General features: G+C 41.2%; 1 protein-coding gene across 2 annotated transcripts in view; it reads left to right on the forward strand.

Annotated features, from left to right (window-relative positions):
• Window positions 1-1,241: 1,241 nt before the first annotated feature.
• MED4 (mediator complex subunit 4) overlaps window positions 1,242-27,514 on the forward strand; it is a 47,609-nt gene continuing 21,336 nt past the window's right edge. Inside the window, exon 1 of one of the 2 annotated variants that reach the window (XM_047864768.1) lies at window positions 1,242-1,395. The gene's annotated coding sequence lies outside the window, so the exon portion shown is untranslated. Of the gene's footprint in view, window positions 1,396-15,152; window positions 15,168-27,514 lie in introns of those variants that run through there. The other variant, XM_047864769.1, reaches the window with a different exon arrangement.

Below are 27,514 nucleotides of genomic sequence, written 5' to 3' on the forward strand. Positions count from 1 at the left end.
CTGAAATCTCTCTGCTCACTCTTTTCAGCTGCTGAGCTCTCGGTCCCTGGAAACTCCTGCCTCCTGGGATAATCAGAAATAGCCACCTGGGCTAATTTCCTAAGTGGCCATTCTCTTGTTTTGACCAGTAGGAGGGGCGTGATCTGTTTTCTCCGTACAGTTTGTATAGTTTGGCTTGCTGCCAGCATGGTTCTCTCAACTGAAGGAAAACCAAACACTATCGAAAATGGGAGGAAAAAAGGGAATTTGTGGGAATATTATAGATTAATCCAGTTTGCTGGGATCTGGCCTGGCCCATTTTTAGTGGGGGCTGGTTTAGAGTTAGTTTGTGGTTACATAAACTTGCCAACAATCCGGAAGAGGAAACAATACCCTCTGGTGGTAACATTATATCCTGCACCGTGTACCCTAAATTTCAACCTTAGGCCAAGTTGCCTTACCTGCACAGTACATGTGAACATTTTTAGTCACAGGAATCTATACTTTTTTTTAAAGCTTATTATTATTATTGTTATTTTAGTAATCTCTACACCCAATGTGGGGCTTGAACCCACAACCCTGAGATCAAGAGTTGCATGCTCTTCTGACTGAGCCGGCCAGGCAATCCCAGAAATCTGTCCTTAAAGAAATCAACCCCACCTTTCCCTTGAGTGATATATAGAGATACAAACGGTAAAAATTTCCATTTCCCAGGTATGCTTTTATTGCTCTAAGTTACTGTGTTCAACATCATGCAGATCAAAATTCTTAAGTTTGTTATCATTCTATTAAGGAAAACAATTCCCATCATTCTACAAACTACAGAGCTAGGGTTGGTTTTTGACTATACCATTATTTATGATGTTACCATTATGCTTATTTCAGGTCCATTTCAGTTTTTCAGAATGTGTCTATTGTGTCATATAGATTTTTGTCTCTCAGAACATATTACTATGTTCTGCTATATGTGACAACATTCAGATATAGTCATAATCCTAGGTCCCAGTTTTCTTGTTAATCTACGCACTTGAATTGTCGCAGTCAGGTCGATTGCACAGGGACATTATCACACCAGCTGCTCTGCTCTGCAATTAGCAGGCCTGGTATGGAATGTTCAGAGTAAGTTGGAGTTCCCGTGGACTCTGAACATTTGCCTTTCTGAGTCTCTGCCTTTGACTTTCCCTTTGGGAATCATGCCATAAAGGTCACTGTTTCCTGTTCCAAATACTCCTTTTAGTTTCTGTTTTGTGAGAACTCTGTATAAAGCTTTTTCCCTTGACCATTTGTCCTCCCAAGCCTGAGATTGCTTCTGAAGTGGAGAGAATTGAATAAACCCAGGATTCCTTTCTGGGAACTGGGCACTTGTCATCGAAGAGTGAAGTGTCTTTGGAGAAGCTTGTGGCACCAGGATTTGAGGTGAGAGAGGAGAAAGGGGGCTCAGCCCATTATTTAAAACCTGCATTTGCTTCTTGTCAAAATGCTCATTGGCCATCTGGTAGGTGACCAACTGTGCCAATTTGTCTGGGTTTGAGGGGTTGCCCAGGGCATGGGACTTTCAGTGTTAAAACTGGCAAAGTTCCAGGTAACTTTGGAACTGGACCGGTTGGTCATACCAGTATGGGTTTAGGACTGTATGAATCCTTTCTTTGCTCCTGTCTCTCTCTATAGTTAATTGTTCTTCCTTTTACCACAGATCTGCCAAGCGTTGTTTCTTATGCATCCTAATAAAACCCATGATGTCTGAAAACAATTACATATTAAGGATTTACTACATTTCACATGTGTTAACCATGGAAAACCTTTCATTTGAGTTTAAAAATCACATAAAAAGGTGCCTGGGTGGCTCAGTTGGTTAAGGGTCCCACTCTTGATTTCACGTCAGGTCATGATCTCAAGGTTCATGAGTTTGACCCCATGTCTGGCTCTGTGCTAACATTGTGGAGTCTGTTTGGGATTCTTTCTCTTCCTCTCTCTCTGTCCTTCCCCAACTTGTACTTTCTCTTTCTCTCTCAAAAATAAACTTAAAAATTTTTTTCTAATAAAAAGATTACAAAAAAAAAAAAAAAGAAATACCTAAACATGAACTTGAGACAGGCATGCCTACACCAGTCTACCATAATAATTTATCATCATTTCTAGGCACAGAGTGAAGGTTGACTGTTATGTGCCATGTCGGATGCTGGGGGAATGGGGAGCTGAATGGATAAACAGATAAATGCCACAGAGTTACCAGTGTTGGGCAATGGTGTAGGAGGCTAAGGAACAAAGTGATTCCTGTGGGCTGGGACTTAATGCTGGGAGAGGCTTAAAACAGGAAGTGGGATGTGGAGAGGACTGGAGAGGAATCCAGAAGAAAAGGTAGACTCTAGATGAGAAGACTATTCCAGGCAGAAGAAAACAGCTGCCTGTAGACTCAGGAATGTGTGAATGGGATCTGTATAGGCAAGTTGCCCTGAAGCTGAGTTTTCAAATGGGTGATCAGTTTGAGGAGGGTGTGCAGGACCATTCTAGCATTTCTGTACTGCTGCTTTTGCAATTACTCTAGACCCAGTGAGTACATCTTTACCAAACAGAGAGAGCCCTTCTTTTTCCTCCTGTCCCTCCGCCAGCTTTTGTAGGTTAGGCCTGGCATCTGTAAAGAATGACCTGACTTTCTCAGTAAATATTTGGGGTGCAAAGAACTGGAGCATTGTCAAAACTCTGTGTGACTACTCCACCCTTCCTCCTATTGAGTCCAGCGCAGAGTAGGGCGGACCACAGAGTGTGGCCAACGAAACTATCCTTCACCCCCTTGTAAACAAGCTTTGGCACAGAGACTTGGAGCACCAGCCCCTGCGCCCCAGTTCTCAGCAAAAGCAGCGAACATTTGTAGGTGAAATGGGGCTGTTAAAGGACTACTGGTCTCCCTTACGCTGTAATGCTCATTAGTGGGTTTTCAGTGACCTTATCATAGACTGGACGTAGCAAATTATCACAGCTCAATTTTACCAAAATGACCTTTGCCTTACACAAACCCCATTGTTCTTTATTGAAAAGAAACTCTTTCAATCTGGGCAAAGACAATGTGAAGATGTGTTGGGGAACCAGATACAACTGTCATCATAAATGGTGATGACCAAGGAAGACAGAGGCAAAAGCAGAAAGTGCCTTCAGTGAGATTTGGGAGGAGGGACACCAGGGAGGTTCTTGTACCTCTTCCACAGCTTTCCAGCTAAAAATTCCTGCTCATGTAAAGAAGAGCTTTAATCTGTAAATTCTCCTGGGAAGATTATGTCTGTCTTTACTCTCACACTAAAGAGACTGCATCAATACTTTCCCTTTGGTGAGGAATAGGTAGGGACTTCAGTGCTTAAAAAGAAGTGTCTGTAAATATGAAAAAATGCTGCCAAAAAGAAGGCTTAGCATCTTAAAATCAAATTCTTTGCATCTAAATTTTTTTTTGGGAAATTTGTTATAGCTTTTATCTGAAATGGGTTGCATCACAACAGCACTCAGGAAAACTGTCTTTTATTTTCCTTGCTTTGGATTTGTAGTTCTTTAATACTCTATGGTCTTCATGGTCTACCATCTCCCTTTCGTTGTTCAGTTTCCTTCCTTTGCTCTCAAACTCTTTTGTAAACTATTTTAAACTGTCCCATTTCTGCTCCTGAATTTCCCCCTTGGTTCCCAGTGGTCGTGTTTATTTATTAGCTCACAATGATTGCTTCCTTTCTCAGGTCTGGAGAAGTGTGACTGTGCTAAGGTGCATGGATACAAGACATAAATATCATTGAATTGATGACTGCATCTATTAAAAATATTGGGATCATCTTTCTGCTTTCATTGTTTTATTTGAAAACATAGGTTGACAACTGATACTTCTGTACTGTAAAAAAAGGGAGAGAAATTCCATTAGACGGTGTGGATTAATCAGACACACTTTTCTTTAAAAACAAAAACCCTTGGGGTGCCTGGGTGGCGCAGTCGGTTGAGCATCTGACTTCAGCCAGGTCACGATCTCGCGGTCCGTGGGTTCGAGCCCTGCGTCGGGCTCTGGGCTGATGGCTCAGAGCCTGGAGCCTGTTTCTGATTCTGTGTCTCCCTCTCTCTCTGCCCCTCCCCCGTTCATGCTCTGTCTCTCTCTGTCTCAAAAATAAATAAACGTTAAAAAAAAAAAAAGTTTAAAAAAAAAAACAAAAACCCTACCTTGATAATTACTTCCTGTGCCTGTTGGTTCTTAATCATAGCTGCAGCTGAAACTCCTCTCCCCATTCTTTTAGTCTCTGGTATCTTCTTACCCACATCTCTTTGTAAATCATTATTATTATTATTTTTTAATTTGCAATTGGTTCTGCCCTTGGTAGTGTCAGTTAAAACACTCTCATTGGAATTAAATGCCAAGGTATGGTGTTTGCAATTAGGTTAAATGTTTCCTTGGAATGGGTCCAGTTGTTTTTTATCTTTTTTGATAAGCAATGGCTTTCAAGGTCCTGGCTTGAAGATTCTTATTTTGAATTAGGAATCCTTATCTCTACATAATTTGAACAATCCCAGACTATACAGGCATTGCGTAGGTCCACCAGACAGTTCTCCATTAGCACTGCTCAGTGTGAAAGTCTAGAGAAGAACTTAGGCAGTCATGGTGGACCAGGCAGCTTAACCAAGAACATCCAAAGTATCTACTAGGAGAATATTCTAACATTTATGTCAGTTTAAATACCCCTGGCAAGTCATACTGTTCTCTAAAAGTTCAGTCAGTCCTGGTTCATGGCTCAAAGCACTTTGTGTGTATCAGCCCATTAGCCCTCTGCATTCCTCTGAGTCAGAGAGCTGACAAGTGGAAATAACCCCATTTCCAAATGTGGACTCCAATGCACAGAAAGCTTAAATAACTGCAACGGGATCACTAATTCAAGCAGCAAAACAGTACACACATGGGACCAAGAGCGTATCACAATGTTCCATAGGGTTGGATGTAGTAACAACCTCTGCCGGTGTTCCTTTGAGGGGCAGAGACAGCATCTGTGGCAAGATAAAGCACCTCTGCCTGAACTCCTCTTTATCCCTAACGCTTGGAAGAAAACCAGCTGACTTGAGACAACATCATTCATGTAGGGAAGTTTTGTTTCCTGGGCCATCCCCTCTCTGAGCCAATTTTCTTTCAGCCATGGCCAAGAGTAAGGACGCTAGGACTAGAAATGCCAGCGTTCGAACCTTGATCCTACCAGTATGACCCTGGGCAAGTTTCTTAACCTCTCTATGACTCAGTTTCATCATCTGTAAAATGGTGATTAGTAATAGTATGTACCTCGGACAGGGTGCTGTGGGGATCAAATACACTAATTCATGTAAAGCACTTAGAACAGAACCTGGCACATAAGTACTCAATAAATATTAGTTGTTTCTCTTGTTATTTAATATGCTTCCTTTCCTTTTCTGGGAAGCCTTTTCATTCCAGGGCCTTCACATTCTCTTACTTCCTCTTCCCATCAAAATAGCAAAGGATCCAGTATCAGCTATTAACATTTTAGTGAGACCAGCTGGTTTGCTTATCAAGCATTGTCTCCAATTGTGGAATGAAAAACTTGATTCCCTGTTTAAGGAAGTTGGGGTACCACAATGTTTTGAGGTAGTAGGGGAAAGTGGGAGATGAGAACGAAAAATCTCAATTAGCCTCAAAGATATCTGAAGGAACCTGCTCAAGTATTTACCAGGCCCCTTTTCTGCTAAAGAGCAGGTCTACCTACTTGACCAGAACCCCTTCCTTCTTCTAAAATCCCTCTCCATCCCTATTCTGTTCCTTCCTATGTCAACACAAACAACTTTCCCTTTCCTCACCCTTAGTATTTTATCCTTCTTTCCTCTCGCTTTAGACCAAGACCTTTAAATGCCAGGAATGCAGGGCCTGTTTTCACGAGTCTTCTGCTCCATCAGCCACTTCTGGCCTTGGTTCTCTTTGTCCCAACCCTGCTTTGCCATGATGGTACTATTGTGAGGACCAAAAGTGAGAAGAGTTAAGCTATGAAAGTAAAATTTGCATATACCAGTTATGCCGAATTGTCTATTGGCATAATAATATGGAGTTTGTATTATTAAATAAATAAAACATTAACTTTATTTTTTATTTTTTTATTTACATTTATTTATTTTTGATAGAGAGAGACAAAGCACGAGTGGGGGAGGGGCAGAGAGAGAGGGAGACACAGAATCCGAAGCAGGCTCCAGGCTCCGAGCTGTCAGCACAGAGCCCGATGTGGGGCTCGAACCCACGAACTGCAAGATCATGACCTGAACCGAAGTCGGAGCTTAACCAACTGAGCCACCCAGGTGCCCCTAAAACATTAACTTTATTAATCTCTATTCTGAAATAACAAAACTGTTCACATATGCTTGGTGTTCTTAATTAGTCTCTGTCTGTAGCCTTATCATTTGATCACAGCCTTGTCCACGGCATTTTTCCTGCCAGGCATGTGTAATTAAATACATGAAATTCAACTCCTAACCCTTTGCTACATGGGGGAGACTAAGGCTGAGGCATGGAGAGGAGAAGGGACCCCAGGGGAGGGTAGACGTGAGACAAAGAACTCCCAGAAGCCAGGGATAGCTTTCCCCCCCTCCCCGGGCCTTTCCCTCAATGTCACCACCCAGAGGTAATATCTGAAAACCACAAGCCTTAAAAATTAATGAATCTCAGATTTAACCTCTAGTCATCCTTGAATGACAATCTACATTTCAGAGCCTTTTTCTTAACATAAATAGAAATTACAGTTCATATCACATGTTTAAATGAGTTAAGCAACTTAACAAAAACCCTGGCCAGTTCTTCTTAGAGCACTAGGCAAATTCGAGGTGGTTAATTTCTTAGTCAAAGTTTTCTCACCTGCTTTTTATGTCCTTTGTTTAAAATAATATTATTTGTATTAGTATATGAAATACACAGGCACTTAAATTTTTTACTCACTATCTCACCAATGTCCTATTATTCATGCTTTAAAAGCTTCTGTGTATATTCACAGTAGCTCCAAATAACGGATTTTTTAAGTTTATTTATTTATTTTGAGAGAGACAGTGGGAGTGAGCAAGGGAGAGGGAGAGACAGAGAGAGGGAGAGAGAGAATCCCAAGCAGGCTCCACACTGTCAGTGCAGAGCCCAATGTAGGGCTCAAACCTACAAACTGGGAGATCATGGCTGGAGCTGAAACTAACAGTCAGACACTTAGCCTACTGAGCCACCCAGGTGCCCCCCAAATAACAGATTTTTATTTCCTTGAAGCTGGTCTCTTGTTAACTGTTTGCCATGACACTGTCAGTCATAAACCCTTCAAATAAAATCAAGATCACACTCGTTAGCATAGACACCAAGCGTTAGAAGGAATGCCTTCAGCGGGCCCAACTTTAAACGTTGCCTCTGGTTTTCTAGCACAAGTAGGAAGTATGCCTGACCTCACTGTAATCAGTTTAGGACATACAGTGTTGTTGTTGTTGTTGTTTAAGATTTTATTTTTCAAGCACTCTCCATACCCATCATGGGGCCAGAACCCACAACCCTGAGATCAAGAGCCACATGCTCCACTGACTGAGTTAGCCAGGTGCCCCTAGGAAATATAGCTTTTATTTTTGGTCCAATAATGCAATGGTTTCCAAACTATGTTCCATAAAAACTTTAGACCAGTGAGGGATTTTTGAGCGTCTTAGAAAAAAAGGGCATATCGCAGAATATGCTTTTGATTTGTGTCCCAGTTCATCTTTTCCAATCACCACCCCGTGACCAGTTACTACTCTATGAGTAATTAAATAGAAATCTTGCTTATGTTTGGACAAATAGGTTACGATTCACATTTTATAAGTCAGGTCATACTTTATATGTTTGCTATTTATCAAGTATGTATTATATGCCAGCATTGACTTGGATTATTCACATTAGTCTTAACAACTCTGTGACATAGGTCCCCTTATTATCCCCTTCAACAGATGAAGAAGCAGAGATTTAGGAGATGAGGAAACTTGCTCAAAGTCTCAGAGAAAAAGAAATCAGGTCAAGCCTGAAACCCTAGCATTTAGCTCCCAAGTCCATGCTCTTTAAACACCCTGCTCTGTTACCTCCTTAATAGAGGCAATTGCTGCAGAATAATCTACAAATCAAGCTTTCCCTTTGTATGGTATGTTTGGCCCTCCTCTCCAACATACCCCCCTTGATGAACGTATGAATTATAAGCTTGGCATTTGTGTGAATCATCTACCAAGGGGCACCCTTGTGTAAGAGAGTCCCAGAGCTGTTTTCCATGCAGTTAGTTGAAAGTCTATCTATGTTCCCAAGTTCCACAGGCCAGGAGAATGGCAAAGACTCTGTTATCCGATGACCTTTCTTATGGCACAACCTCCTCCCAAAGGTCAGCATTGCTCAGGGAGGGGAACTACAGGCCTTCCATGCCCCCCAGCTCCTTCAGTTCCTGGGCATGCTGTTTTTGGAGACTGCCCCCTCATGGCTGCTTATAGGTCTGCAGGGGCCTTCATGAGGAGGCCATTTCTCCATTTCTTGGAGGGATCAACGGATTACTGTTCTCTTATTATTCCATTTTGTCAGTGTCTGAGTTGCCATGGAGGGATACAGGTTTTGCTGTGGGTGACCTGACCAAATCCTTCAATAGCAACAAATGGTTCCCTGGAACTCACCACTGCCACACTGAAGCTTGTAAGCAAGGCCGCACTGACTGCATTCCCAAATCTCCTCCACCCCTCATTCCCCCACAAGTCTATCCATTATGAGGACTGCTCAGTGGCCCAAGAAACCCATAACCCATTCTATGTCCAATAGATAGAGCCGTTGCCTCTCAGGATTGCTACTCCATGGACAGGGTGTATCAAAGGGTGTAACTGCCCATTTATCTCTCAATCTTTTCCAATAGACTAGAAGCTCCTTAAGGGCAGTTACAGTTAATCACACATTGTTATAAGTAATGTGATGGCCTTTCTGAGCACTAAGGGGGCACCTGCAAATGGCCTTGATCTTTCCATTTTCTCTTTGGGTCAGGCATATTCCATTTCATTGTGACCTCTGACCAACCTCATTAGGCTCTTCAGGGTCTGGGCTAAAGTTCAATTTATAAAAGACAAGTGGAAAATGCCACACCCTTTGATAATGAAACCAGCCCACTTCAGAAGCAAAAGTAATACTGAGAGAAAACATGTTTTGCAGCTTGGGTCAGCTTTCTTCCTTTCTTTTTTTCAAATGAATTACTTGAAGCTTTGAAGCACTGGAAAACAGGAATGTCTGAGTTATCTAGGCCCTTATCCAGTCAATTCAAAATATTTATCCTGAATTACAAATTCACTTTCTAGGCTTCAGTGGGTGCACTGCAGTGTTTACAGTTAAAGATGTCTCAGAACAATTATTTTGTCATGCACCTTAACTCTGAACATGTTGATGAAGCAAACTACCTTGTAGTTCTTTCTAAATGTTCTAGACCCAGGAGGACATTCATATTTCCAATGGATCTTAACTTGGAACACTGCTGCTGCTCCATCACACCCTCTACAGGCTTCCTAGAATAACCATGGCTTAGACCTTCTTCACTTCCCTGAAGGCAACATTTTGCCCTCCATCCTACTGCTTCAAAATGTATTAAATTAAAGGTCTTCACATTCTTGATTCACAATTCAGTCAATTCTTTTGCTCCACAAAACACCCTGATATTTGTAACAAACACCCTGAGTGTCTTGGCCCTTTGTTGGCCTGACCCAATAATGACTCAAATACCCCCAAAATCCTCTTGGTTAGAAGAGTGAATATAATTAGAACCTGATAGATTCTAGACACTATGCTAGGTATTTTCATTTATATTATTTCATTTAACTCTCAAACTAATATTACAAGGCAGGTAGAGCAGTAGTTGGTACATAGTGGGCACTCATGAAACACTTGGTGAATGAGTGAAGAAATTACAATTACTATCTTACAGTCTAGAAAACCACAGATGAAACAGATCATATTTTCTTGAGACCACTTGGTCAAGCAGGTCTGCCTCTTCCCTGGCCATGCCCTCTGTACCACGTGACTTCGGGCCTGTAAGGGTTAAATACACTCTCTGAGAAGGCTTATGCTGCGTCACCACTTGACGCCCTAAGGATTTTCTAAATCATTGTAATCAACACTTACTAAGCCCCCTCAAGTACTCAAAATCCTTTAATCCTCAAATGTGAAAACAAAAAGTAAGGCTTTATCTTTATGTCCGTGTTAGATAAAAGTTTCTCTTGAACCTCATTGGTCTTGGATATCAATCATCCAAAGAAGTGTAGAGAAATTCTCAGGAAAATTCACAGGGCAAAATTAATTTTAATGGCTTTAATTTACACAAGAGCCATGAAGTAACACTAGCTTCTTGACACAGTCTTTGCCACATCGCCCTTTGTCTGCCCTGATGAGCTCCAACTCCTCTCCATGCTTTGGGTTCCCTCTCTCCCTTCTGCTCCCCAGAGTGCTCCTCTGCGTCCTGAGACTTCACGGCTCCCTCCCACCTCTCAGCTTATTCCTATCTGTGAGCCATTATTTATGATCCATCCTGCACCCTAAAGACTTCTGTGTCTCCTAGGACTTTGTGTATGTGGTGTGTATGTGTGTGGGGGGGGTGTTTCCCCATGACTTATTAAAAGTAAGGCCATTCTTATTTCACATACAGTCTGCCTCCTCTTCCAATAGTGGACAATTGCTTTAGTGGACATTTGTGGCACTGGCTATATAGTCCTTAGTATTATCTTCCCAATTGGATTGGACATTTTTTGCCCGTCTTTTTTTTTTTTTTTTTTTAATTTAAATCCAAGTTAGTTAAGATATAGTCTAATAATGATTTCAGGAATAGAATTTAGTGATTCATCACTTACATATAACACCGAGTGCTCATCGCAAGTGTCCTCCTTAACGCCCCTTGCCCATTTAGTCCACCCTCCACCCGACCACTCCAGCAGGCCTCAGTTTGTTCTCTGTATTTAAGAGTCTCTTATGGTTTGTCTCCCTCTTTGTTTTTGTATTATGTTTGCTTCCCTTCCCTTATGTTCATCTGTTTTGTATTTTAAATTCCACAAATGAGTGAAATCATATGATATTTGTATTTCTCTGACTGACTTACTTAGCGTAATACTTTCTAATTCTATCTATGTTGTTGCAAATGGCAAGATTTCATTCTGTCCCATCTAAGATACTCCTAACCCTGTCTTAATTGTTCCTGGGTGTAAGAAGTACGTGGTGAAAGTTCTACTAAGTACTCTTGATAAGCCACTCTCATTCCCTTCTGGGCACCAAATAGAAGAGGAGCTTCTGAATTTCTACAAAAAAAGAATAATCATCCTGGTAATAGCAATGTATACAGTTCTCTTTTGTATCCTTAAACTGTTTGGGCCATGTTCCTCAAATTCATCAAGCTCAAAGATGAACTCCCCATTTCTCCAGACCTGTTCCTTCTCATGTCTTCTTCACTAAATTGATGATACTACCTTCCCCACATCACCACCTAATTTAATCATTTAACTCTTCTCCATCCCCCTACCCACACTTCCCTCTCATCTAAATTCAATTAGTCAGCCCTTGTTATTTATCTACTAAATATATTTGAAGTTGTCTACTCCTTTTCATTCCCCACTCTTCCTATCTTGGTTCAGACCCACATTACTACTTCCTGGGACTGCTGCAATATTTCTTTACCTGGTTTCCTTCCTCCTGTCTCTCCCAACTCCCCTCCAACCCATTTGCTACATGATTGTGTTGCTCTCTTGCTTAAAAAGCACTCGGTGACCTCTTATAAAACCAAGTCAAATTTTATTGATTTCTAGCTTAATTGAATATAATCAGAAAAACTTTATAAAATCTCTAAGATCTCTTGTTAAGATTTTCTTTGTAGCTAAATACATGACCCATATTAGTAGATGCTTCATCAAAATAGAAAAGAATATATGGTGCTTGTTTCTATCTCACAAAGAGAAAGGTCTATTTTCACCTTTTGTAGTGTCCATATCCTAACATGTTTCTACTAAATTGAGCTTGATTAAATTTTTCCATAGAATGTTATTTTGTGTTTATTTGATATTTGGAATTTAAAAATCTACTTACCAATAGCTATATTATAATGGTGTTTTGTCAGTTTCCTTATGTTTCTAGTTTGTTGGGGTTTGTTTTTGTTTTTATAATTGGAAGATATAATTAGTGTACTCATTTTTGCAGTTAGGAAAACATTTTTGTTGAAAAAACTTTTACCATTTTTTTTTTAAGTCTTGGAAATAAAAATGTCTTTCATGATATGACTTTCCTTTAACCCTCCAGACTTTTCTTCTGCTATTCCCTACTTTTCTCTTTACATTCTACTAATACAGCCTGCTTCTGGTAGTTCAGCTCCTTCAAATACACTTGTAATTTTGCTCTTCCTGACATTCCTGTGTAACTATGACTTCACCTTTATGTCTGAGCTCAGCTGTTATATCTTGAACCTCTTTATAAACCCATAGCGCCTGTGCTTACCTGTCTTCTCCCTTTCCACCTTATGTTACCTGTGTACATGTCTGTGTTTCTCACTAGACTGTAAGTCCCTGAGAACATGGGTCAGATCGTCATTTGTTTTGCTCCTACACAAGGCCTGAACCATGATAGGTTTCTTAATTTTCTTGTACTGTACCCAGCCAAACTGGTCTCCCAATGGTCATCACACTTGGGAGCCTTGTCCCATTCTGCCCCTTCTTCCTGATGTCCAACATGATTGATCAGCCTGGGTTTCCGTCATCCCTTCACTTCCCCCTGGCTCTTTACCTCTTCACCAGGAGGTAGCTTCTCTTCCAGGTTCTTTTGCCACATCTTCCAAGAGTAACCACCTCAGGATTTGTGCTGTCTTGCCTCAGAAGTGGTTTTTTGCATTCAGCATCACCCCCTGGAGATTGAGTGGGAGAGAAATGGGTCCATCAGACATGAGCCCATTCAATACTTTTTGTTCTGAATCTATGCTCTTGAAGCTACTTTTGGATTGTAGCTGGACTAACCACATTGAAAAGTAGTTGATCCGTAAACCCGAACATCTATGATCACTCAGGAGTTATATTTTTCATTATAACTGCATTAATTTGCATTCCATTTTAATTAATTCACTTCTTGAAGAATTCACTTGTATAACCATTACTGTTTTATTCAAATTCCTTAGGTTGCAAGAAATAAAACTCAATCAAACTAGCTTGTGTAATGGAGCAGGGGTAGGATCCTTTCGATGCAGCAATAAGGGAGACAGAGATCATGGGAATTTATGAACAGAGCACAGGATAAAGCTGACTGAACATTTTGGGAATTGAACCTGGAAAACTGTCAGGAACTGGGCTGCTAGGGACTGACACTCGCTCCCCTCCCTCTCTCATGGGCCACATGTACTCTTCTTTCCCACTCCCCTTTTCTTTCCCTGTACTCTGCATACCTTTCCTTTTCCTCACAGCATCTACATATCCTTACCGCCTTATAAATCTGGCTTACACAATTTATCATGGCCTCTTTGGCTTTTCTCTGTGTTAATTTCATTCTCTCTCTCTCCTTAATTTTTCACAAAGAGAGTTGATGCCAGGTTATCTTTTCAAGCTGTGGATAAATGTATCTGTAATCAGTCAACCTTCCTCCATCTCTATGGCTACTATTGGTCAAATGACTACCATTTCTCACCTGAATTACTACGATGATTTTACTACCACTGTCTTCCTCCCCTCCCAATCCATTTTCCATACACTTCAGAGATTTCCCATTGCTTACATGATAAAGTACAGATATTTTAACATTCTTTTTTTTTTTTTTAACGTTTATTTATTTTTGAGACAGAGAGAGACAGAGCATGAACGGGGGAGGGTCAGAGAGAGGGAGACACAGAATCTGAAACAGGCTCCAGGCTCTGAGCTGTCAGCACAGAGCCCAACGCGGGGCTCGAACTCACGGACCGCGAGATCATGACCTGAGCCCAAGTCGGCCGCTTAACCGACTGAGCCACCTGGGCACCCCTTAACATTGTTATAATACACTTCATGTTGTAGCCTCATGACCTGGTCCCTAGGTAGTTCACCAGCCTCATTTCTTACTTCTCAATCTTGTACTCTACCTCCCATCATACTGAAATTATTTAAGTTGCTTAAAATATGCTATGTTTTCCCTCACCTCTGGTTATATGCTGTTCCTTCATTAGGAGAGCTCTTCCTCTTCTAGAACTGGACTTCTCTTACTTAGTCTTCAGCTCTCAGCTTAAACACCACTTCTTCCAGGAAGTCTTCCTTGATCAGGTTACTTGACTATGCTGTTATATGCTCCCATAGCACTGCACTTTCCCTATCTTAGCAAAATAACTTATGTTTGCCTATTTAATTGTCAGTCTTTCTAGGTAGAGTGTAAGCTTGAGGGTAGCAAGGAAGGTGTCTGTTTTGCTCACCATTATATCCCTGGCACATAACAGTCACTTCATAAATATTTGATAAAGGGCACCTGGGTGGCTCAGTCACTTAAGCATCTGACTTCCACTCAGGTCATGATCTTATGGTTCACGAGTTCATGTCCTACATCAGGTGAGCACAAGCCCCACTTCTCTGTCTCCCTCTCTCTGCCCCTCGTGGGATTCTCTCTCTCCCTCTTTCTCTGCCTCTTGCTCACTTGTGCCCTCTGTCTCTCAAAAAAAAAAAAAAAAAAAGATGACAAATGAGTGTGGCCCAACCTTAGGTCACTGATACTATTAGATATTGGGAGCAGGGGCAGTTCATGACTTTGTTGGATGTACCTTTGTTCTAATTGATATATCTTAAGCAGATCTGTCAGAAGAGAAGCTTCCCTTCGTAGGGGCTGTAATCCTGATAGACAACATGATTGAAATGTTTAACACAGTTACTTAAAATCTGATTTGTCTCTGTGACCTTGAAGATCAAATGACTACTAGGTTGTTGGAATCTTGTGACGCTCACCTTAAAGCAACCTAATGACTGCCCTCTACACTCCCATTGTAACAGAACTAAAATACTAACTCCCTGCATGACCTGCAAGAGCTCTACGGGACACATGATGAGGCCTCTGTGTGACATGCTCAGCTCATCGAACCCACTGCTTCACTCACTATGCTCCAGCCTCCTCAGGGCCTCATATAATTCCACGTGTTAGGAAACAGGCCCTTTGTACTTGCTGTTCATTCTGCTTGGAACTATCTTCCCTGGATCGCTGCACGGTGAGGTCCCCCTTTTTATCCTTTAGCTCTTACCTAAAATATCACCCTCCTCAGAGAGGCCTTCACTGGCCACTCTATGTAAAATGGCCCCCACTCCTTCATAATATTTATCATAAACTAAAATTACCTGGTATGTTTGCTCATTAATTATCTTCCATCCCCATTTAGAAGGTGAGCTCTAAAAGGGCAGGGAACTTATTTGGTTCATCCTCTGCTGTACTGTAAAAATCTGGAACAGTACTTACTATCACTGCTCAATACATCACTGAATGGGGGCACCTGGGTGGCTCAGTCGGTTAAGTGTCTGCCTTCGATTTGGGTCATGATCTCACCATTCGTGGGTCCAAGCCCCACATTGGGCTTTCTGCTGTGCGCGTGAAGCCCGCTTCCGGTCCTCTGTCCCCTTCTCTCTCTGCCCCTCCCCCACTTGCACATGCGCTGTCTCTAGCGCTCTTTCAAAAATAAATAAATTAATTAATAAGTTAATTAATTAAAACTTAAAAAAATATCACTGAATGAATGAATGAACAGGAAGGCCTGTGCCCAGAGTTGACACAAGATTTTTTTTTTTTCAATCTAACCCTCTTCAGTTTTCCACTACTGTATTATTTCCTGAAAGAAATGCGAGAAAGAGACAGTCTAGCCAAATGTTTGCCAAGTCCCTGACAGAGGCCTGTGCACTATCTGCTCTTCCCTGCGGACTAGTTCAGGATTCCTCATCTCTCCCTGATCCCTTCTGACCTTGACCCTTTGTCTTGTACCGACAGCCCAGGGCAGTGTCAGACCTCAGCAGTCTCTTTTTCCCTACTGCCTGGGGCCATTGTGAGTACTACCCAGGTCCCTGGGGTGCATGCATACCCAACAGAAACCGTGTGAATATCAAGTATTACTTGGAATAAGAAAGAGGATTAGTTAGAGCTTTATAATCCCTGGACTTCTCCCCATTTCACCATACTTGAGGCACCGACAGGGCCAGGCTCTCCAGTAGGCTGTAAAGTTGACTGACCAATATCTTAGGATGCAAGCAAGCCAAAAAGACATAATTTTGCAAAAGATTTAAATATGCCTCTGTCAGAGTGGTCACTTGTCAAATGTTTATGTTCCACAATTCCACCATTTCACCTCTAAATCCAGCATTACACCCACAGCAGGACTGGTGTCCAAAGACTCAGGGAAGAACCATCGATGCAGCTAAAACTGAATGATCTAAATTCACTCAGAAATTGTAAGGCCTTTGTTGAGGAACCACACAGTAGTCCCGCCAGAGCCCAAGAAATACCTTTGGAGCGCTGTGCACAGCACATTGGCCCAGCAGGAGCATTGTGTACAAGTCGATCTTGGAAATGGATTGCCTGGTCATCCAGCAAATGAAGCATTATGCGTTTGTCTGGTTGAGAAGAGATAAAAAAGCATGGATCAGACAGAGTGAAATGTGGCCAACGTTTGGCAGGGGCTTTCCAATGAAAATAAAAGGTCCTAACAAAGAGTGGAGCTTGCATTTTCAGATCTCCTAGGAGGGAGAAATTGGTGTCTGTAATTAGAAATTTTATATCAGGTGTTAGATTCACAAAATGGGCAGGCCAGTCTCTGGAAGCCTGATTGCTGAGGACAGAGAGTCACTGTGCTCACTGCTGGCTTGGGGCGGCCTGAAGGGAATAACTTGTGGGTTGGTTGGAGGACCAGACCTGGCCGAAGCCCAGCATGTCAAAGAGCAACAAGTTATCCAAGAAGAGGCAAGGGCCAAGCACCAGAGAATCTGAAAAGACAAAGAAGCCACTGTTCTGCCCTGATGAGTGCCAAGATACCTCCGTTAACCTCATTGCTTTTATTCAAACACTTAGCAGGAAACTCATCCTTATGTCTTTAATGGGAAAAATCTTCTGGTTGGGGTCGAAATCAGATAACACGAGGATGGATGTATTTGAAAGTAAATGGAAAAATGGGAAAGAATGATGATGTCATTATACTAAGGGAATATAAATGGTCTGGGAATTTGGTGGTTTTGAGGTGGGTTCAATTCTTCATTTCCTGGCACTTCAATATTTATCTCTGCTTTTGCAGGGGATACAGTGACTCATTTGCACACAGGGTCATACAGTACTTTTTGGATTGTGGTAAACATTCAGAGAGACAAGATTAAGGTGATCTGAGGCCAATTTTGCCAATTGAACTATAGTGTTTAGCTCTCACAAGGTGTTTTTCTAAATTAAATCAAATCAGTAAACATTTATCAGGCATCTGCGTATCGTGTGAGAGGCTAACACACGAAAATGAACAGGATTTGAAATGCAAGGAAATGAAAAACAAACCAGCAGCATGGAGATTATAGTTAATCTTTTCTGAATTGTGTCCACAGTTAGAGACAGGAAGGGAACTAACTTTCTAGCAGCCAAAAAGGAAGCTTTTCTGGGAAATCTCCCTCAATCTAGCCAAAATAAATATTTAGATCTCAGAGAAAACAAAAGTTAAAATGAATGTAAAACTGATCTTCACATTAAGATGCGAGGAAAGTCAACCAACTTCAATAAAAATGCTGAACCTTTACTATGTGGTAGGTAGTGGTTATATGAAATTAAAAAGACATGGCCAACATTCATGAGGACAAATTTAAACATGTGTTATTCCATGCAAAACAAAGTTCTTTTGTCCTCAAACTTTTATTTATTTATTTATTTTGGTTGTTGTTTAAGGATGTTAAACATAGAAGAATTTTTTTTAAATATTGTATTTGAAGTTCATGAATTTGGCACAATCTATTATGGATGCCTTGTGTGTCAACCGAAGCAATGTGGGTAAAGGTATAATTAGGTGGATCTGTATTTGGTTAATTGACCATACCCCAGCTGCATTGATTGTTGAATGATGGCTGCTGCATCCCAGAAGATTCTTAAAGGCACTAAAGATATTGGGGCTAACTGAAACATCACATATGTTTGCTTTGGATTGGAACTGTATTGACTTTATTCGGCAAACACTAGCAGAGAAAAACAGAAAAGAACATTTACAGTGTATGCAATTCATTCCTTCTTCCAACTACCTTAAATTCTATCCTCAAATCAGGTTATATCACCAGAAGACTATATGCCTGCATAACAGTAAATTAGCCTCTCACAAAATCATCCTCACTGGACCCAGAGCACTCTAGGAGGCAAGGCTTCCAGAAGAAAAAGGGGCATGAAAACTTCCTGATATGTTGGAACTTTTGGAAAAATAAATGAAGAATTATTGTAAGAGATTAAGAGAAGAAAGAGAATAGAAACTACTATAAAAACTAACAGTTGTATAGCAAGGGATTATGATATTAATATCCTACTTTGTTCTTCCCCGAGCAACAATTATATAAATTATAATATTGTAAGCATCGTTGAGCAATTTAACATGGTTTAATGGTAGTTTGCCTGAAAAACATCAGAATTTTTAAAATAGACTTCTATTTTAGAATAGTTTTAGACTAACAGAAAAAATTATGAAGATAGTAGAGAGATTCCCATATACTCTACACCAGTTTCCTCTATTATTGACATATTAATATGGTTCATTTGTCAAAATTAATGAACCAATTCTAATACATTATTATTAACTAAAGCCCATGATTTCTTCAGATTTCCTTAGTTTTTACCTCATATTCTTTTTCTGTTCCAGAATCCATCCGGAATACCACGTTACATTTGGTTGTCATGACTCCTAGGGCTCCTTCTCTTGATTGCACCAGTTTCTCAGACTTTCCTTGGTTTTGATGACCTTGACATTTTGGAGAAGTCAGCTGCTTTGTAGAATGTTCCTCAGTTGGGATTTGTCTGATGAGATTATGAGTTTGGAGGAAGATCAGAACAGTAAAGTGCTATTCTCATCACATTATATCAAGGACACTTATGATTGACTTATTTCTGTTGATATTAATTTTGATCACATGGCTGAGGTAGTATTTGTTAGATTTCTCCACTGTAAGGTTTCTCCCCCTACCCTTTCCATACATACTGCACCCTTTGGAAGGAAGTTACCATGAGCAGCATACATTTAGGGGAGCAGGGAGTTTATGCACCAACTCCTTGTGTGTTAAGCACCTACATAAATTATGTAGAATTCTACATGAGAGATTTGTCTATTCTCCCCAATTTATTGATTTATCCAATCACTTATTTACATCAGCATGTACTCATGGATACTTATTTTGTATTTTAGGTTATGATTCAGCACTGCGTTATTTATTTTGTTATTCAGATTGTTCTACCTTTCATCATTAGGAATTCTTTCATTGGCCCTGATGACCCTTTGACATACCCCACCATTGTAGATTTTTTTCTTTTAACATTTGTTACTTGCTGGAGCTACAAGATGCCCCAGGTTCATCTTGTATATTTCTTGTCCCAGTGCTCAAATCAGCCATTTCTCCAAGGAAATGAAGAATGGTATTAGAAACCAAGAACCAAGATCAAGACCCTAAGTGTGCTTGTTGCTATGAGGGGACAGGGATTGTTGCTTCTAGGCCCTCTCAAGAAGATGGATCAAGGAAATATATGTGTATGTACTAATCAGGATATATATACGCACACACAAGCATATAAATATTTCTCTTTGTAACCATCTGTATCTCCATTAAGTAAACATGAGTTCATACTGATGTGTCCAACTCTAATCCACTACCACATGGATTATTCTAGCCTTCTCACCTTGCTTGTTTATAATATCTTACCCCAATAGGGAGAAATCTGGCTCCCACACCTGCCATCTATTTATTTAACTGTTCAAGTCCAGCATACATGTATAGTAGTTTCAGAATTGTTAACCTATACTCCATTGGGAAAAAACTTTATTACCCAGACTACAGTATTTATATATCATTTATTTTGCCTTTAGTCTTACAGATGAAAGTTACTTAGATCAGCACCTTTTATACTCACCCCTTTCAGTGAGGTTGATTCATACATTTATAATATAGTAAGTTGATTTTGTCACATTCCCTAGGGTATTCTGACCTCCTAAATAATTTTTTAATTTGCATACATTAAGGTTCACTCTTTGTGCTGTAAAGGTCTATGGGTTTTTACAAAAGCATAGTGTCATGTATCCACCACTGCAACATTGTATAGAATAGTTTCACCACCTAAAAAATCCTGTGTTTCACCTTTTCATCCCTTCCTACTTCCTGAGCCTCTGGCAACCACGATCTGTTTTCCATCTCAATGTGTTAAGCCTCTTTTAGAATGTAATATAAACGGAATCATGCAGAATGTAGCCTTTTCAGACTGACTTCTTTCACTTAACAATATGTGTTTAATCTTTTTTCATGTCATTGCATGGCTTGATAGCTCTTTTTTTTAACGTTTATTTATTTATTTTGAGAGAGAGAGAGAGAGAGAGAGAGAGAGAGAGAGAGAGAGAGTGGAGGGGGAGCAGAGAGAGTGGGAGAGAGAGAATCTCAAGCAGGCTCCACACTGTCAGCACAGAGCCCAACTCGGGGCTTGAACTCATGAACCATAAGACCAAGATCAAGCCAAAGTTGGACGTTTAACCAACTAAGCCACCCAGGTGCCCCAGATAACTCATTCTTTTTTTATTGATGAATAGTAACATATTACATGGACATACTAATGTTTGTTTATTCTATTACTCTTCCAACATATTGAAAGATATATTGGTTGCTTCCATTTAGAAATTGCTTTAATAAATTGCAAACTTAAAATAAATCAGCAAAAATTACATGACTTCCAAAAAGTTACTGCAATACTAGGATGCATTAAGTAATACTAACTGCATTAGTAACAGTTATAATGTTAGTTGCTGTACAACATAGTGTAGTGGTGAAAAACACAGTTTTGGAATTCAGATTGTCACCTCCCAAGATGTGTGAGCTGGGCTAGATTGCCTAAACTTTCTGGGCCTCAGTGTCCTTGTCTGTAAACAGGGAGAATAATTGTACTTATAGAGCATTCAGCAGTACTTGGCTCGATAAATATTAGCTATCATTATAACATATAATATTTCCACATATCATGTAACAAGCACTTTATATATATTATTTTATGTCTTCCGAGAACCTTTCAAAGGAGTATGATTATCCCCATTTGTAGACGGAGAATCTGAAACACAGAGGCCATAAGTCAATGGAATCAAGACTTAAACTGCAGTCTACAATATTGCAAAGGCTCCGATCTTTTAATTTGACTGCAGTGATTCTCGAGAGCACAAGAAAAGTCCCCTTTTATTTAGCTGTAGACAAACTGCCCCTTCATGTTGAGTTGCTGTATATTATGAAGGACCAACTAGAATGTGTGAAAGAGATGATAGTCAGAGTAATGAAACATCTAGAAACCCTTTTAAATGAGGTGCTACTGAAGGAACTAGGGATGATTGGTATGGAAAGTAAAAAGCTGAGAAGAAATTACAGTAAAATGGAAACAATATGTGTTTCTTAATGGAAGGTTAAAAGGTGATTTTATTTTTTCTTTATATTTCCTAGATTTTTAAAGATGAACATGCTTTTCTTTTGGTTTGCCTTTATTTTTTATACTTTTTATAATAAGAAAAAACATTAACAAATCATAGTTAAGAGAAAAACTTGAGTGATGGAAGTTAACTAAACTTACTCTGGTAATCATTTAATAATATACACACATATCAAACCATTATGTTGTATAGCTTCAATTATACAGTATTATATGTCAATTGCATCTCAATGAAACTATAACAAAATAATGGTTATATATAAATATCCAGCATAATACTTAGCCCCTTTTTAAAAAATGAATTATTCAGGTTTTATTTTGAAATCTAAAACTGAGATTTTGAAATATATATTTGAAAACATAACCACTTTTTCCCTTGTTAATGCTATAAATACAGTTCACACTGAGAAGAAAAAAAGAAAGAAGAAAACCTTGACAGCCTGTTCTGTGAAAGACAGATTAAATGTATTACTTATGACCTCAGAAGACAGTTTGGGTCCAATGTGTGAAAATTATCATCATGTACTTTGGGCTCAAAATAAATGAAAATGACTGACAGTTGAGGAAGCTAGCTTTCCTCTAGCAGAAAATGTTTAATCACAGGCTGGGGTCAGACTAGAGCAGATGACCTCCAAGATCTCTTTCAGCGTTTAATCCGTAACCTGGACTTCTACTAATGAGCACAAGGTTTCTTAAGTTTATTTATTTATCTTTGAATGAGAGAGAGAAAGAGAGAGACAGAAGAAGAGAGAGACATGGGGCGCCTGGGTGGCGCAGTCGGTTAAACGTCCGACTTCAGCCAGGTCGTGATCTCGCGGTCCGTGAGTTCGAGCCCCGCGTCAGGCTCTGGGCTGATGGCTCGGAGCCTGGAGCCTGTTTCCGATTCTGTGTCTCCCTCTCTCTCTGCCCCTCCCCTGTTCATGCTCTGTCTCTCTCTGTCCCAAAAATAAATAAACGTTGAAAAAAAAATTTAAAAAAAAAAAGAAGAAGAGAGAGACAGAAGGAGATACAGAATCCTAAGCAGGTACCAGGTTCCGAGCTGTCAGCACAGAGCCCAGCACAGGGCTTGAACCCACCAACCGTGAAATCATGACCTGAGCTGAAGTCAGACACTTAATTGACTGAGCCACCCAGGTGCCCCAAGCACAAGACTTTTTGAAGTTTATTTATTTATTTTGAGAGAGAGAGAGAGAGAGAGAGAGAGAGAGGATGAGAGAGAGGCCAGTGCAGAGCCTGACACAGGGCTCAAACTCACAAACCACAAGATCGTGACCTGAGCCTAAATCAAGAGTTGGATGCTTAACCAACTGAGCAACCCAGGACCCCCTCATCCCCACCCCGCCACTGCCCTGAGCCCAAGATGTCTTTAATTGTTTTAGCTCATGATACACGAAATCGACGCTGCTAATATTAATGCATTTAGTTTATTAATCTTCAGACACCCAAGAAACACTTAGCAATTTGTTTTACTTATGAGAAGAAATGAACCTGTATTTCCTTAGAATCTAATTAAATTTTTTTTAATGTTTATTTATTTTTGATAGAGTGAGAGAGAGACAGAGTGTGAGTGGGGGAGGGGCAGAGAGAGGGAGACACAGAATCTGAAGCAGGCTCCAGGCTCTGAGCTGTCAGCACAGAGCCCACGAAGGGCTGGAACTCATGAATCGTGAGATCATGACCTGAGCCGAAGTCAGATGCTCAACCAACTGAGCCACCCAGGAGCCCCAGAATCTAATTTAGAATGTCTATTCATTCAAACCAGTTTGTATTAGTTTCCTAGGGCTGCTGTAATAAATTGGCATAAACTGGGTAGCTAAAAACAACAGACATTCATTCTGGGCCAGAAGCCCCAAATCGCTGGCAGAGCTATCTCCCTCGAAGGGTCTAGGAGAGTGCTCTTCCTTGCTTCTCCCTGGCCCTGGTGTCTGCGGGCGTTCCTTGGTTTGTGGCTGCATCACTTTAATCTCTGCCTCTGTCCTCACATGGCCTTCCCTTCTTCCAGGGTCTCCTCTCTGTGTCTCACATAAGGACACTTGAAACTGGATCTAAGGTCCACCTGAATAACCCAGGGTCATCACATTTTGAGGTCCTTAATTTAATTAATTCTCCGAAGACCCTTTCTCCAAATAAGGTCATGTTTGCAGGTTCTGGAATGTGGACATATCTGTTTGGAGGTCTACCATTCAATCCACTATGCATCTGAGTTACGGGGCGCCTGGTGGCTCAGTCAGTTAAGCGTCCACCTCTTGATTTTGGCTCAGGTCACCATCTCACGTTTCGTGGGTTCAAGCCCAGGGTCGCTTTCTTGCTCTGCCGTGGCAGCACAGAGACTGCTTGGGATTCTTTCTCGCTCTCTCTGCCCCTCCCCACTCTCATGCTTACTCTCTCTCTCTCAAAATAAATAAACTTAAAAACATACTTAAAAAAGAAGTCAGTGAAATATTTTAACCATTCTCTATCTGACATTAACTCCTTACTCTAATTTTTCCTTCCTCTATCCCTGCCAGTCTTCCTGCCCCATCGGCTTTCTTAGGAGTTTCTGCTTTCACTTCCTCCAGGAAGACTTCATTGACCACTGTTGTCTTATTCACCGTTACAGGCCCAGCATTTAGTGTAGTCCCTGGCATATAAACACAGCTTGGTAAACATTTATTGAAAAAACAAGTGCATCTATGAAAGGAGGCCAGTAATGCTGCCCACCTTTCTATTGAGTTACTGAGAAGCGGTTAGTTTTCAGAGACGCCTGGGGAATTTCAGGGAGAAGATGAGACTTTCTTTACAGAAGGTCTGTTCATTCCAGAAGGCCTTTCCATTGAAACCACACCACAAATATTTAAAGGGAATAAGATGTGCAACCTAACCTGTTTTTTTAATTCTCAAGGCACAGGAATGTAGGGAGTTAAAGACAAATGCCATGCTTTCCACGGGGCTGATAATTTTAATGAACACTGAGCAGTTTGGGGCAGTGGGAGCTTTTGTGCTTTGGAACGTGGAGGATGAGTTCTTCTGATGAAGGTTTCACGATGTAACTAGGACAGGGGTGTGAAGGAGATAAGAGGCTTTATTCAGACTGTGAAACTTCTCTTGATGTAGAGCAGCCCCAGTTAGATATACCAGAGATAACTTGACTTGTTAAAAGCAGTTTAAATGGCACATTTGAGGCTTTATAATTGATTTAAAAACTGATGTTGCTGGGGCGTCTGGGTGGCTCAGTCAGTTGAGTGTCTGACTTCGGCTTAGGTCATGGTCTCATGATTTGTGGGTTTGAGCCCCACGTCGGGCTTTTGCACTGACAGCATGGAAACTGCTTCAGATTCGCTGTCTCTCTCTCTCTCTCTCTCTCTCTCTCTCCTGCCCCTCCCCTGCTCACACTCTCGCTCTCAAAACTAAATAAACCTTTTAAAAAACCCACAAAAACTGAAATTGCTGTCTTAAAAGCCAGCAAATTGCCGGGAACCCACCCCTTCCCCCCAGTAGCTTTCTGAGAGGTAATTCATGGTTTCAAAAACTATAAATGGTGTTTTTGAGATGGAAGCTTGATCCTGAATTGAGTGGTATTTTTACCTGGGATTAGGGGCTTTGAAATAGAATGTCAAGGTTTTTTGCTTCTTAAAGACAGTTAATGAATGTATTTGGTCTGTTTTCCTTTTCTCACTGCCTGACTATGGGGAGAGAATTGCCTGAGTCTGACTCTCTACCCCACTCTTAGTGAGTGTGATCTTGAACATGAGCCTTCAAACTTACTTCGGTGACTGACTGGGGAAATAAGCTTCCGGACTAGTGTTTGTTGGGTTGCAAAGTAACCATGAGTGTCTACTACTATGCTGCAGAATATTGCATTTCTGGTTGAGGATATTATAAATATTTGGAGTTGCTTTTGAGAATCCTTAAGGAGAATGTGGACAGAAAAGACAGAAAATAAGGCTTTACCATTTAGAGGCAAAACTACAGATATCTACAGTTTGTTTTCAGCATCTTTGGTGATTTTAGCACCTCTGTCAACAACAAATCCAGTAATAGTCATCGGTGCCCACTCTGTCAGGCAGCCTTCTGGCACTGGAGCAATATCACTGAGCAAAAGACCAGAAATTCTGGCTTCATGTAGCCTACATCCCAGCAGAAGAGATAATTAGCAAAACACACATCAACTAACTTTTCTTTTAAGTTTATTTATTTTGAGACAGAGGGAGAGAATGAGCATGGGAGGGGCAGAGAGAGAAGGAGACAGAGGATCTGAAGCAGGCTCTGCACTGACATCAGAGAGCCCAAGGCAGAGCTTGAACTCACAAACCATGAGATCATGACCTGAGCTGAATTGGAATGCTCAGCCAACTGAGGTGTCCCCTCAGGGCAGGTGCCCCCACCAACTAACTTATATAGAAGGTTAGAAAAGGACAAATGCTATGGAAAAAAGTAGAGCAGGGGAAAGGGTATAGGATGTGGGGGTAGATTGCAAGTAGGGAAAAGGGTGGCCAGGTGGGCTTCTTTGAGAAAGGGCTGTGCCTGAGATGTGAGGGGAGAAGCAGAGAGAACAGCGCAAAGGCAATCCCAGTAAATGCAGCTGAGGCATGATGGAGATGTGGACCTGAGATTAGAAATGGAAAGATGAGGGGCAGCTGGGTGGCTCAGCTGGTTAAGCGTCTGACTTCAGTTCAGGTTATGATCTCAAGGTTCATGAGTTTGAATCCCACGTCAGGTTCTGCTGACAGCTCAGAGCCTGGAAACTGCTTCAGATTGTGTCTCCCTCTCTCTCTCTGCTCCTCTCCCATGCACACTCTGTCTCTTTGTCAAAAATAAATAAACATCAAAAAAAAAAAAAAAAAAGAAGCAGAAAGATGAGACATGGACAACTTCTGGGCATGTCCTGAAGGCAGAACTATCTGGATTCCTGATGGATGTGATGTATGAGAAACAAGGAAAACCCTATGTCTTTTGCCTGAAAAATCAAAGTGAAGAAGCTGCCATCAACTGGGCTGGGGGGGGGGGTGGTTGGGGCTGCAAGAAGTGTGATATGTGTGTTGGGTGAGAGGGGATGTAGATCAGGAATTCGGGTTTGCCCACATATTTGAGACACCCAGTGGGAACTGTAACAGCCCTCCAGCTGCTCTTAAGGGCTAACTTGCTTCAGTCTTACACACTCCTCGCTTGTTGACCAAAGTTCCCTGGTGTGTAGCAGAACTAACCCACTTGCCTTGAGACCTGCAGACCGCTGGCCTAGAGGAGTGAAGGACGAAGCTTCCCCAGAAGGTAAGTCCTGACCGTATCTCCAAACAGCTGCAGCTGATGCCAGCAAGTCTGTTCAGGGTCAGGTCCATCTCGGACTAGCCGCCAGGGCACCTGCTTCTCCTGCCTGGAGCACCTTCCTCCGTTTCCCAAGTCTTTCCCTTTAAAACCATCCAGCTTCACCTAGACAGGGAAGATAGTGTTTGGGACATCAGCCCACTGTCTTAGGTTACCAGCTTCCTGAATAAAGTAAACTTTCCTTTCCCCCCATTACCTGTCTTTCGAATATTGATTTTCCAGCAGAGTGTAGCTCCACTTGAGCTCAGAACCGGTTCTCTGTGCAGTAACAGAAGGATCTAGTAAGAACTGGGCATACAAGCCTGAATTCAGAGGACAGGTTGGGGTGGGAAATACAAATTTTGGAGTCAGCATACAGACAGTGTTTAAAGCCCCTGGACTGCGTGAGATGATCAAAAGTGAGCTGGGGAGGTGAGGACTTAGAAGTGTCTCCCAACCATTCCTCTGTCTAGAGGTCAAGGTTGAGTGGAGGAATCAGCCAGAGAGATGGAGAGGGGAGATCAGAGAGGAAGAGCAACAAAGAGAGACCAGCATGCTAGAACCCAAGTGGAGAAAGTGTTCTCCAGGATAAAGGAGGATGTTAACAGGTCCAGGGCCTAG

Source organism: Prionailurus viverrinus, chromosome A1 (genome assembly GCF_022837055.1).
Source record: "Prionailurus viverrinus isolate Anna chromosome A1, UM_Priviv_1.0, whole genome shotgun sequence".
In the NCBI taxonomy this organism is placed as follows: Eukaryota; Metazoa; Chordata; class Mammalia; order Carnivora; family Felidae; genus Prionailurus; species Prionailurus viverrinus.